General features: G+C 37.5%; 2 long non-coding RNA genes across 2 annotated transcripts; one reads left to right on the top strand and one right to left on the bottom strand.

The window, feature by feature from the left end:
* Positions 1 to 38: 38 nt before the first annotated feature.
* On the top strand, positions 39 to 13,619 carry LOC132645225 (uncharacterized). Its single transcript, XR_009584045.1, has 3 exons — positions 39 to 173; positions 338 to 619; positions 13,265 to 13,619. It is a non-coding gene; the product is annotated as an uncharacterized LOC132645225 (long non-coding RNA).
* Positions 6,916 to 8,614, bottom strand: LOC132599927 (uncharacterized). The gene is made up of 3 exons (XR_009567070.1): positions 8,439 to 8,614; positions 8,043 to 8,098; positions 6,916 to 7,236 (listed from the first exon to the last, which is right to left on the bottom strand). It is a non-coding gene; the product is annotated as an uncharacterized LOC132599927 (long non-coding RNA).
* Positions 13,620 to 13,909: the final 290 nt, after the last annotated feature.

Here is a 13,909-nt window from a genome sequence, read left to right as displayed (position 1 = left end):
TCAAATAATTTATGAATGTAAAATAACATGTAATAATATTATATAACAGGTGCCGCTTTCAAGTCCAAATTGCAGATGGAAGTGGATCAATAATTGCAACATTAGTAGGTCAACCTGGAGAGAATCTTCTTTCAATGAAAGCTGAACAAATCTACGAAACAATTAACATAAAGGTACAAATCAGTTAAAATTCAATTGAGATTATTCACTTCAACCGATATCTTAGAACTTGAAGAGCTCCTTTTTAGTTGTAGAACGAATCATTGACCCTTCCGGATATTGAACTACATCTTGCTGACAAAGTGTTTAGAGTACAACTGAAGTAATCTTTTTTTAGGAATTCTGATGAAACACCAGCAAAACTGTTCATTTTGTCATTTGCTGAGAAGCAGGATACTCTCCAATTGCCAGCAGTATCAACATCTACAAATGCTGGTGAAAGCAGTAAAAGAGAAATTGACAATGTATCATCATCAGAAGAACAAAAAAGCTAATCATTGGAAGTACCTCATCTGGCAAGAGACAACAGACTGAGCGAACAACTCCAACAAAAAAAAACTACATCTTCTAGCAAAAGTGAGGGTATCAAACCAGTCGCTCCAACTAAGAAAAATTAAAGGTCAGTAAACTATGTAGAATGCTTCGAGTATTGGTCTGCATTTTGACAAAATAGTTTCTAGAATTTGACTATCCTTTACGTGATATCCTGAATATTCAAATTTTAAAAAAATTATCAGGAAAGTAAACAAAAGTTACGTTCTTTCATTTGCTCATTTCTGCACATAGTAACACCGAACTGATTTTCCAATAAAAACAAGTACTTCTGATGTTAATTCTCCATCCATCATCTTAGATCTCTTAGCTGATTTTAGTAGTGATCCATTAAGGTAAAAGTAAAATGAATGCCATTTAAATGTTGATAAAACTTTTATACCAACTTGAACATGAAAGGCGGTACCATGAAAGTTCTTTTTTTTATTTTTTTATTCAACCAGTAGATCATTGATACACAGCTAACTCTTTGTTGGACTATAGAGTTAGTTCCTCTGATTTCCTATACTAAGCTAACATTCAGTATATTATAAGCTTATACAGGATATTTTTGTAATCTATTTAAGATGTTACTCCATTTGCATACTTGTTGTCCCCTAATGTGTAGCTGCAGGACTATGTCTTTGATTATTTGCACTTTATCCTTGTATCTGGCCTTAAACCTTCTAGCATTTCTTTCTGCCCATATCTGGTAGACCACTGCAGCACTTAGAAAACCCAGTATGCTTGCCCGAGGTCTTTTATTATGCACATTCTTTGATAGCTAGGTCACTTTTGCACTCCATGGGCCAATCTGCCTATGAATCCCAATCCAAGTAAGTAGTGTAGTCCATATATAGTTGGAGTATCTGCATTCAAAGAACAGGTGGTGCATTCTCTCAACTGCATTTGAATCACAGAGTACACAATCTGGTTGGACTTGGAGTCCCCATTTAGATAATCTATCCACTGTTACAAGTCTGTTCTGGATAGCTAACCAGAGTATCAATTGGTGTCTTGGAATGGCAGCAACAGACAGTACCAAATTCTTCCAGGTGGTTCTTGGTTGCTGAGGGAAGACGGAAAGATAAGTCTTTTTGATACTGTATCTTCCTTGCACTGAGAATTGATCAAGGTAGGTGATGGGATCTGATACGCTCAAATTACACCTATTAATGGTATAACACGAACATTGTCAAATATAATAACTCAACAAGGTTGGGGTCGAATCTCACAGGGAATATGGTGTGAAAAGGTTACTAAAGTCGTAGGATGCTAAATTCAGGTCTAATGTCTTAATCCAATGATTTTGGTAAAAGTTAGTTTTTTTATGACTAATTGCTAACTAATTTCTTTGGGTGGTAATTTATGGTAAAAGAAACTAAGGTTGTGTCCCCGTTAGATAGAGTGTATGATTATGAGTATTGATCTTAATATACTTCTAATGGATCATTATATGAATGCACTTAATCTCTATATGAATATCTACTATTTCCCAATAAATAAAGATTATCTCTTTCTATGATTTTCCCAAATATAAGAAAGTAAGTATGAAGAACGATTAATCATGCCAAGTAAATTCTTCTTATTCCTAAGTGAATTTATTAAACAAAGTTTAAAGCTTTGAGTCCTTGTTATTTATTCTTACCAACCTTAATTATTTTCCCAAATAAATCAAGGTTTATGGCTTTAATCAATGTTTGCAACTATTAATTATGAATGAAGAATGAAGAATAAATAAACCCTAATAATCCATTATGTATATATCAATCACAAACCCAATCACAAAACACCCATCATTGGGTTCACAACCCTAGTAAGGGAATTTAGTTACTCATGACAAAGAACAAGAAATAAGAAATTGAAGAATTCATAATTACTTACTTTGGAAGAAAAGAGGAATTGATAATACTTGAATTGATATTTGAACCTTCAAAAACTAGAGAGTATTTAATGTTCTAAGCCAAAAGTCAAAATATAATAACTGATCCCAATTAAAACCCTACAATGGGCTATTTATAAGTTTCAAAATGTAAAATTACAGAATTTGCACTTAAGTGCCAGGCGGTACTTATACGGTTCGTACAACTTTCCATGGGCCATATAAGATTTATACGGCTTCATCCATGTGTCAGCAGAGAACAATACGAACTGACATTCCACGGTTCGTGTAACTTTATACGGCTCGTAAAATCCTGCCCGTGAAACTTTTTCCAACCTTCGTCACATCCACTTATACGGCCCGTACAATATTGTACGGTCCGTATAAGTATTCGTGGTTCAGCATCTCTCCACTGTGACATTTTGTTACTTTTCCTCCTTTTGTACGCCCAGAAATACGGTCCGTGCAACTTTCTACGGACCGTGAAAATCAAGCTTCAGTGCAACTTTTCTGTAACTTCTACTTCTTGAACCCGACTCTATGATTTACCTGGAACATGACAAAAACACATCAAAATCACACCCACTTGCCTAAAAACAAGTAAAACTTCTCGTAAAAAGGTATCAATTCTCCCTCAATTTCCCGGCATATCAGGATCTACTGAAGGAAACCATGCTCTAGCATCAAATATTTTCCTAACAAGCCAGCAGGTTTGCTTGGGGGTGGTGAAGCTAGTGAGACCATTGTTTTGATGTAGAAGCTATGTATCCATTGCACCCATAATGTGTCCTTTTTGTGAGAGAGTGCCCAAAGTAGTTTGCATAGTGCGGCTCTATTCCATAGTTCAAAGTTAATTATGTTCAGGCATAGTTCAAAGTTAATTATGTTCAGGCCTCCTGTTGATAATGTATCCCAAGCTACTAAGGCTTTTTTTGAACTCTCACTGCTACATATCCATAAGAACACTTGACAAGCAGTTGTAACCATCTTGATAGTCTTCTTGGGCAGTAGAAACACCTGCCCTCAGTAAGTTTGCATTTCAAATAACACACTTTTAATGAGTTGCAATCTGCCACTATAGGAAAGAAGTTTTGAGGACCAGTATCTGATTATTGCAATTATCTTCTCAACCAGAGGTAGACACTGTTGTATGTTCAGTTTTCTAGAGGATAAGGGGACCCCTAGGTACTTGAATGGAATTTCCCCCATGGTGAATTTCGTTTCTTGGAGAATCTGTGCTCTAAACTCATCTGTTACCTCAGCTACATAGAAAGAACTCTTATCAAGATTAGCTTGTAATCCTGATACTGTTGAGAAGTGCTCAAATTCCTTTAGTAACTGGATGGACCCCCTGTCAGCTTTACAACACATAATTAAGTCATCAGCAAAGCAAATGTGGACCAGTTGTAGTTTGGAACATTTTGGGTGGTAGTTAAAGTTCGGGTCATGCCTTAGCTGCTTGAGTGATCTGTTTAGGTATTCCATGACTAGGACAAACAGATAAGGGGACATGGGGTCCCTTGTCTGAGTCCTTTTTTTGCTGGAAAAACCTCAGTCAATGATCCATTCAGAAGAATTGAGTAGCTCACAGTAGTCACAAAGGTCATAATCCAATCTACTATCTTGCTAGGCATACCAAATTCTAACAGAATCATCTTTAGGAACCCCCATTCTACAGAATCATAAGCTTTTCTGATGTCAATCTTCATGAAACATCTAGTGACACATGTTTCTGACCATATCCCTTCACTAGTTCATGTGCCACTATGACATTATCTAATATACTTCTTCCTTCAATGAAAGCAGACTGGGAGGGGCCTACTGTCATGCCCCGAACCATGGCCTGGGCGAAACACGACACTCGGTGTCTTACTGCATATGACCGAGCGAACCACATGGCTTGCTGAATCATCATGAGGCATAACATGAGCAGAATATAACGTGAATGCATGATGAGCCTTTATAAAACGTAATAAATCATAATACTTAATAAAAATACTTGTTTAAATATGAGCGCGGAAATAACATGAATGAGCCAAAAATGGCTATACGACTCCGAAAGTCTGACATAACATAACTGACTTGTCTAGTCTATGAAACCTCTATCATGAGTCTGACTGGAAAACATACTTACTGGGACAAGGCCCCCAGCATACCTTAGATGCATAACTAATCATAAAACCAAAAGTTGACTAAACCCCGAATGAGATGTGGCTCACTAATAAGCTGATACGAGTGCTGTCCTACTGAGCACATACACAGTCCTGTAAATCAGTACTTGCATCATGAAATGCAGGCCCCCGGGCAATAGAAAGGGGACGTCAGCACTTTGAATGTACTGGTATGTAAAGCAACTGAATGAAATAACATGGGACATGAAATAATAATGATAGGAACTGAAACCTGGTCATGAACATGAATACATATATTTATATATAACATGGTAAAAAATATCATAGGTAGGAAGAGCAATAACTTATAACCGATCCATGGTCTGGTGCTTGCGTCCCGCCAGCAGAACACTCAGTCCTTGCCAGGGAACATGAGATTTAATAAAATATGAAAGGATCCAGTCATTATGAGAGATCGTCCGGGACATGGGTGGAGCGATCCTCATCCTACGGTGGCTACGTAGTTTTAGGCTATCTGAAGCTCTCTTCGGTAATTAAAGCAACTCTCAAAAACATGAACATGTAAAATAAGCGGCACTTGCTGCCCATGGTTTTCATGAATATAACTTGCTTGTACATGGATATCGTGAATTATAGCTTGCTTGCATGAACTTGTAAAACATGTATAGTATTTTCTTGAAAATAGCATAATATATCATAAACTAGCATGCATGAACCCATGGAATGAGATATATGGGTTTTTCATAGATTACGGATAGATTCTTAATAATCATAAAGAAATATTAAGAACTCAATGATGGAATTATAACAATTCATACATAATATAATCATGGACATGGACCTAGGGTTATCATGAACATGGTATAAAAACCCCAGTTTTCATAAAGAATCATAATTTATGGATTATGAGGCGTGGGGAAGAACAATGATGTTCCCACACGTAGATAGTAACTCTACATACCTTAGTCGCTCCAAAACTTGAATTAAAACTTGAGCTTTGAAGACGATTTCCAAAATCTTGAATTCTTGAACTTTGAGATGGGTTTTCTTGAAAACCCTAGTTTAGGAATGATGATTTCTTGTTTAGATTACAAGGATATGTATTAGAATTGACTTAGAATAATTAGAGTAAGCTTACCTTGGTGTTCTTGATGATGAAAGAGGGTAGGAGGTCGTTCTAGGGCTTGAAGGAATGAAAAATAATGATGTGAGCTGATACGGACGAATATATACTGTTCTGAAAAATTAAAATTTTCGCCCAGTTAAATACTGGCCGTATTTTGAAATACGGTCCGTATATTGAAATACGGACTACACTGCGTCTCTTCAGTATAATGGTCATAACTCTTTGCACAGATGTCCGTTTAACCACCATAATATACCGTTGGAAAGTTATTTCAAATCTCTACAACTTTCATGAAGGAAGTTTTTCCAAATTCCAAATATGTTTTGAAATACGGGCCGTATTTTGAAATACGGTCCGTATTTAACCATTTGACATCCAAATGCCAAATTCCAGAATGCTTAGAAATCCTTGGTACCAGTTTATGACTTGAATTACGGCCCGTATATTGAAATACGGTCACTGTTCATGGGCGTAAACTCCCATCCTACAACAGAACAGGGAAATTTCAATTCCCACATTCTTTATCTGATTTTCTAAGTCTAGGATCATGGTCAAAGCTTACGTTAAAGGTACGAGGTGTTACACCTACTATATGGTCAACTACAATCTTCAATTTATCAGTTAATATCCTGGCAATTAGCTTATAAATAGTAGTGCAACAAGCAATTGGCCTAAATTCCTTCACATGATTTGGATTTGCTACTTTGGGGACAAGGGTAACTGTAGTGCAATTAATGCTTTTGAGCAATTTTCCATTTGAGAAGAACTTCATGATGGATTCAGTTACCTCATCACCAACTGTAGGCCAATATTCTCTGAAAATTTAGTCGGGAATCCATCAATACCAGGGGCCTTGTCATTAGGCAGATTCCTCATTATTGAGTGGATATCTATTTTTGTAATAGGCTGGAGCATTTGTTTCTGCTGGTCAGGTGTTAGGCAGGGACCACCCTTAGCTATTTATGGATCAATGCATGACAATTCATCAGCTGCAGAGCCTAATAGTTGTCTAAAAAAAGCTATAAATTCTTGCTGAATCAATACTGGGGCTGTGAGTCTGTCCCGCTGTTCATTGCATATGGATGCTACTCTGTTTCTAGCCTGCCTAGCTTTGAGATGGGCATGGAATGTCACGCCCCGAACCATGGCCTGGACGTAACACGACACTCGGTGCCTGACTGCATGTGACCGAGTGAACCACATGACTTGCTGAACTATCATGATTGCATAACATAAGCGGAATATAACGTGAATGCATGTCGAGCCTTTGTAAAGCGTAATAAGTCATAATACATAATAAGGTACTTGTTCAAACATGAGTGAGCCAAAATGGCTATACGACTCCAAATGTCTAACATGACATAACTGACTTGTCTAGTCTATGAAACCTCTAACATGAGTCTGAACATAAAATATACTTGCTGGGACAAGGCCCCCAGCATACCCTTAATGCATCAATGACATAAGGTAAACAACTGACTAAACCCCGAAGAGAATGGGGCTTACCCAAAAACTGATATGAGAGTTGTCCTACTGAGCAGGTGCGTTGTCCTGTACGTCAGTACCTGCATCGTGAAATGCAGGCCCCCAAGGCAAATAAACGGGGACGTCAGTACTTTGAATGTACTAGTATGTAAACACATGAGAGAAATAGCAGGCACATGATACATGAACATGAAATTGAAACTGAAACTGGATACTGCAACTGATCATAAACATGAGTACTGTAAGCATGAGATAATCTGTAATAATCTGTAATGATCTGTAATACCAACATGAACCACCACGGGGAGAAACGTGGAGTCTGATCTCTGCCCGATCAGCTAAGCCATCTCGTACCTTGCCGGGGCACGAGACATGAACATGACATGAATGGATCCAAAATCCCTCAATGGGAAAAATATGAAGGAATCGTCCTAACTGGGCGGAGCGATCCTTATCCTACGTTGGCATACGTAGTTTCAGGCTATCTGAGCCTTCTCGGTATTAATACAACTCCCGAACATGAAAATAACTGAAAACATGATTTCTGAATCTTGACATGAACATGGGTACATGAAGACATGACAATAAATACATATATAAAAGTTTTTCATGAAAATAAGCATAATATCTCATATCTTGTGTTATAGAACCCATGGAATGCAAGTTATGGGTTTTTCATAGATTACGGACCGAGTCTCAATTACCAAAACAGTAAATTAAGACTAATCAACAGAATTGTAACTGACTATTTAATATACATCATGGTTCAAGTGTCTAGGGTTCAACATGAATATGCCTAGAATCCTAAAACTTGGTGTATAATCATGGAATACTGAAACATGGGGAGGAACAAGGATGTTCCCACACGTGGATAGCGCCTACATACCTTGACTTCCTGCTCTTGAGCGTATCACAATGTCCTTCAATTCCTTCAACTTTAATCTATAATAATACATGTCATAGGGATTCTATATTAGCAACAATATCCATGCTTTGTTCATGTAAGCATTTTATCAAACACTTGGTGGGCATGAAGCTCCACAACCCTCATTAATGGTGTTTTCTTCACCCAATCCCCATTCTATTACTTCTAGCTACTTCTACAATCTCAATTAGATGTAATTTACATCATTCTTCATCCTCCATATGAATCCAACAATCCAAAGTCAACAATTCAACAACTCTAACATAGTTCATATAATTCTCTTCATCAAACCCAATTATTATTCTCCCTAGAATTCATCAATTCACAACTAGAAATGATTAGGGATAGAAACATTACCTTTTGTGAGTAGTCACCACGAAATCAACATCCCCAAGTTCGATTTTTAGCTTAGAATGACGGCGACAACTTGTACTACACTTTATCCTTCACAAGCTTCGGGATTCGGGGCCTTAAACTTGGTTGATTTTCTACTTTCTCTCTCTATCTCTCCTCTCTCTCACTTCCTCTCTCTAAAAATCTGAAATTTGAGGGAAATGGAGGCTGCTAGGGTTTTCATTTCCCTTAAATACTAAGGGGGAAATGGGTTGACCCAACTTGAAAACGGGTCGGGACTGTTCTGTCTTAAAACGTCCATATCTCCCTATCCCGACGTCTCCTGTGAACTCACAACTTATGGTTGGAAAGGTATTTCAATTCTCTACAACTTTCATTCTTTGAGTTTTCCCAAACTCCCAACTTACGATAGGGTTATGGCCTCCCGAAGTCAGTTGACCCGAAACTCAACTGCGGACCAAAACACGCCCATGTTACGGTCCCGTAACACAGGGTACGGACCGTAACGTGGCGTCGTACCTTGATGAAAATTTCCAGAAAGTTTCTGGAAATTTTCCCTGTGTTACGGTCTACTGTTACGGTCCGTAACACAAGGTACGGTCCGTAACACGAAAGGACGGACCGTATCTTGGGACCGTATCCTGGAGTGAATTTCCAGTGAGGTTCTGGAAATTTCGTCCGTGTTACGGCTCACTGTTACGGCCCGTAACACGAGTTACGGTCCGTAACGTCACCGTAACGTAGACGAATTTTCCAGCGAACAGGCCTCAGTCAAATGGGCATAACTCTTTGCACAGATGTCCGTTTAATCCCCATAATATACCGTTGGAAAGCTAGTTAATAGGGCTACAACTTTCACCAAGGAAGTTCTTCCAGATTCACAACGGATCAAGTAGTTATCGCTGCCCGAAATAGGCCTATCAACCCACTAGAACTTTAATGATATGAGCCTAGACTTAGTTCCAAGATGCGGGGTGTTACATGGAAGAATTTTGTATTTGAGTCCCCATGTGCTATTTATGTTTCCCTTGATTTTTGCCTCAGCACCTGCTCATTGATGTTGTCCCATTTCTGTATCTGAGTGGTGATCTCTCTTTCAGTTTGTATGAGAGTATCGTCAAACAGATTAAGTCTGATTTTCTCCTGAACTTCCTGCAGTTGATATCTTAATTTATCAAGCTTTGAGTCTAGTAAGGACATTTCTTTGTTGAGCAGTTTAGCTTGAGCCCCCCCAGCATTTGCAATTTCCTCCAGACCTTGAACATAGAGTGACCCTTGACTTGAACAACCCATACCTGTTGTACCAGCTCCTTGAATTTATCTTGTTGTAATAGTACTGTAAGTAATCTGAATGGTCTATTGCTTGGTTGGAATACTACAGTGGTGCTAATAGATATGGGTGAGTGATCTGAACATTCTGGATTTCCATAAAAGGCTTCTAAGTTAGCATGTTTCATAAACCAGTGGGAGTTTCCTATTACCCAATCAATTCTGCTGTAGATTCTTACCATAACATCCCTCTTATTGCACCATGAGTACTCACACACTCTTCTAGGAAAATGCCCCAACCCCAGATCTTTTATGCATTCAACAAAGTCTTGTATCTCTTGTTGGTGTACAGGGGCCCCATTAAGCCTGTCCTGGACTGATGTGCAAGTGTTAAAGTCCCCAAGGATGAGCCAAGGGATCACCAGAGAATTATTAAGTATCCTTAGGCTATCCCAGATATCCTTCCTTTGATTATTAGTATTGAATCCATATATAAATGTTATGTAGGCAGCAAAGGATGACCCTAAGTCTTCAACATAGCAATGCACTAATTGAGGTTTGGCCAAGATGATAGTGACCTGAACATTACTATGCTTCCAACATACCCAAATTCTACCATTTGGTTCCAAGGTGTAGTCTGCAAAACATTTCCAGTCAGCACCCAAGAATCCCTTCAGTTTCTCTATCTTTCCTTGCTTGACTTTAGTTTCTAAGCAACCCAAGAGATATATCTTATTTTTAAGCAAAAATGATCTCAATTTTTTTTTGCTTATAGGGCTGGTTCAGCCTTCTTATGTTCCATGAGCAGAGAATCATGTTTGATTTGGTGGTATGGGCTGCTTAGGACCCTCATTGGCACCAGTTACTTCTATAAAACCCAAGCAACTTAGCTGGTTCAGTGGTATATTTCCTGCAGTATCACTAGTCTGATCTCCATCAGGAACCAAACTCTGTGGGGCTGCATTATTGTTAGCTATTTCTGTTGGTTTAACAGCAGCTTCATTGATATGTGAGGGTTCAGCTTGATTTATGTCTCCATGTTTTGCTAGCCATTGTGGCTGAGCCTTTTTTTCTTTTTGCCCTTAGGATCCCCCATAGCTTTAGGTTCAGGAGCTGGTTTATCACTCTGTGCTTTCTCCTTAGCTTTGTTCTGCTCTTTCTCATATGTTACTTTATTTACTGGGCAATACTTTGTTTGAAGACCAATACACATGCAATCTTGGCAATATTTCGGCCACCAATCATATTCCAACTGCTGTATTCTAGGTTTGCCTTCAGCTTCTTCAATGACCATTTGCTCCGGGATAGGTTGAGTTACATCGACCTCAATCAGTATCCTAGCATAGGATAGTCTCTCTTTTTCAGTAGTTAATCGATTAGTACACAATGGCTTACCTATGTGGCTGGCTATACGACCCAAGTTCTCAGTTGACCAGTACTCCACAAGTAGATTAGGAAAATTAACCCAAAGGGGCATATGTCTATTGGATTCCTTTCCTATTTGAAAATCTGTAGTCCGTGCTTTCAGCACCATGGGTCTGCAATCATAGGTGTAAGGGCCACTCTCGAGTACATCCATTTTATCTTGCTCATTCGCAATTTTGAAGATAAAATATCCACCATCATGTAAGAATACCCTCGAAGTTTCGAAAAAGTTCCAAATAGCATAGACAAATTTGAGCATTTATTTGAATGGAGGATTTTTCCCAACCACGTAACCTATTAGAGCACAATCTCACTTTCGTTTTTGCTGTTCTATCTCCTCTAGGTTCAATTTCACAATCTTCTGACCTTCCTTGAGGACTGGGGGAAAGTAGTTCAGTTGCTTACCTCGTTTCGGGGCTCGATTATTACTTTTAGGTTCCATTTGAGCAGCTGCAGAGCTCCCAGCAGAGTATGTAAGTTTCCGTACTGCTTGTACCACTATTGCATCCCCTTCCGGGTTAGGGTTTGGCGTGACTACTGGGTTGAGATTTGGTTCGCGCATTGAAATTCCTTTAGTCGGAGCCAATTAGATTTTTGTGTTAGGGTTTGTTCCAGCTAGCCAGTGCAGAAGTTGTAACGGTTCTAAGTTTTGTAGGACTCCAGATTCAGGTGGTACCATGAAAGTTAAGAGAACTACTACACATATATCAGCTATAGATATCTCTTACAATATATAACTTTCTTAACCCATATATGTTTCCTGGAATTTGTATTCTGCTTATCATAATTGTACCCATAATAATTTTAATGGTTCTATTGGCAAATATGATTTCTTACTACTCTGTATCACTAAAAATATTGTGGATTTTCTTACTAATCTCCATCTTTCAATGTTGATCATCTCTCTAATATTTGTTGTTGCACTTGTTAATCCACTTAGTGTGTGGTATAGCTCTTGTTTGTATCCCTGATTGTTGTACTGCTCTAAAATTTTGGGCAGAGCGAACTTATTTCTTCTCATAATTATGTGGATCTTCATGGTTGAAATCGGGGTTTAGACCTGAATTATAATTCACACATTTAGACGATAAAGAGTTTCTTTTCTTGTGTCAAAATTTTCCTCAACTGTTTGTTAGTTAACAGAATCTAATTATCTCAGGGTTGTCAAAATGAAGAAGAAACATTAGTTTCTGAGAAAGTATCATTTTTTTTTTTTTTTTTTTTTTTTTTTGGTTTTTTGGGTTGTTAATTGTCACATTGCATTAAACTTACAAAATCAAAACTACTTGAGTTCTTTAGCATTTTTCAAATTAAGGTAGATGATTTCTTTTATCTCTTTTAGCTGGTGCACATGAACTTGCAAAAAATTGAAGTCCTCTTGATTGTATGATTTAAAAAATACTTTCGTTAGCTATATAATCATATTACTATTTGATTATGTTACTCAGTAAACACCAAAACAAACAACATTTTACATGTTTGATTGTTCCACAGTTTGCAGTGCTTAATCATTCTTGCTAGAAAACTTAACCATTTGTGAAAGGAATTTCTCTTGACACATGAGGAACATTAACATAGGACATAGGTAAATTTTACATTGGCATTGTTATAAAGCAGTCATGTTCTCATTTTTTCCTTTTTGGTTGAAAAAATGATGATGTTCTATCATCTGTGACTTTTTTTTTTTTGGGTGGAACTTTTGGTCAAATCAATCTTCTTAATATATTACTTAGGAAAAAGAATTTTAGTTTCTTATCTTCTCTTCCATTATACTAATCACATATCCCTTATTTCTATTTACAAAGTTGATAAGATTGTCCATGATGAATTAGCAGTTGAAGCTTAGGCTATATGAATTGTTCCTCATTTTGTTTGTCTTCTTTTTGTTTAATAACACAAGATTGTTCGCCCTCCCTATCATACACTTCCTGAAATCAACTATTAAGTAATGCCAGCTCAAGAAATGCAAAAGTTCTGTAATTTCAAGTTCATCACTAGAATGGTTCTTTTATCCTCTATGCTCAGGATCATCAGTGATTCCCTTACTTAGGAAAAGAATTTTTGTTTCTTATCTTCTCTTCTATTTTACCTATCTACGGTTGATACTAATCACATATCCCTTATTTCTATTACAGTTCACTATGACTAGCGCGAGCTTGTACATACATCTTTTGGTGGCTCGTACATACCAAACTTTTGATGGCCTAGATGGTCATGGATCTGCAGGTAAAATATACAGGACTATCCGTGCTTATAGCTTTTAGCCTTAGTTTTGGCCACTGTGAAAATGTGTTTTTGTCAAATAGCACAAACTTGAGAGTCCTGTAACTATAATCTAAACTGCTTGTTGCAAAATGCAATGTAAATATAATCTACTTTTTGGTTTGAATTAGGTTATGCTTCGTAAAATTAGCTGCTTCTGACAATTTCAATGTAGTATGTGGAGAAATTAGATGGCTTCTCTACTTTAACGTCTTTTTATAATTCTTCCTCCAGTGACACAATAAGTGATACACTTTGGGTATGTTTAATAATCTCCAGAAAGGTCTACTGAAAAAAGAATGCTTATTCAAAAATGCATATTTAACGTGCCATTAGATCATATTAATTATGCGGTAAAAAAATTTGATACAGATTTTATATTTTGAGTTTGGGCCCGGACTTAGCACGGACCTGCCATAACTAGTAGAAGATTATAACTAGAGAGTTTTCGTTACTTAAGATGACAATTTTAATTGTAGTTTCTCGATAATGACTAATGAGTTAGAATTACGTGCCCT

Source organism: Lycium barbarum, chromosome 6 (genome assembly GCF_019175385.1).
Source record: "Lycium barbarum isolate Lr01 chromosome 6, ASM1917538v2, whole genome shotgun sequence".
Taxonomy (NCBI): Eukaryota; Viridiplantae; Streptophyta; class Magnoliopsida; order Solanales; family Solanaceae; genus Lycium; species Lycium barbarum.
Note: the sequence above shows the minus strand (reverse complement) of the source record. Positions and strands in the feature narration are given on the sequence as shown.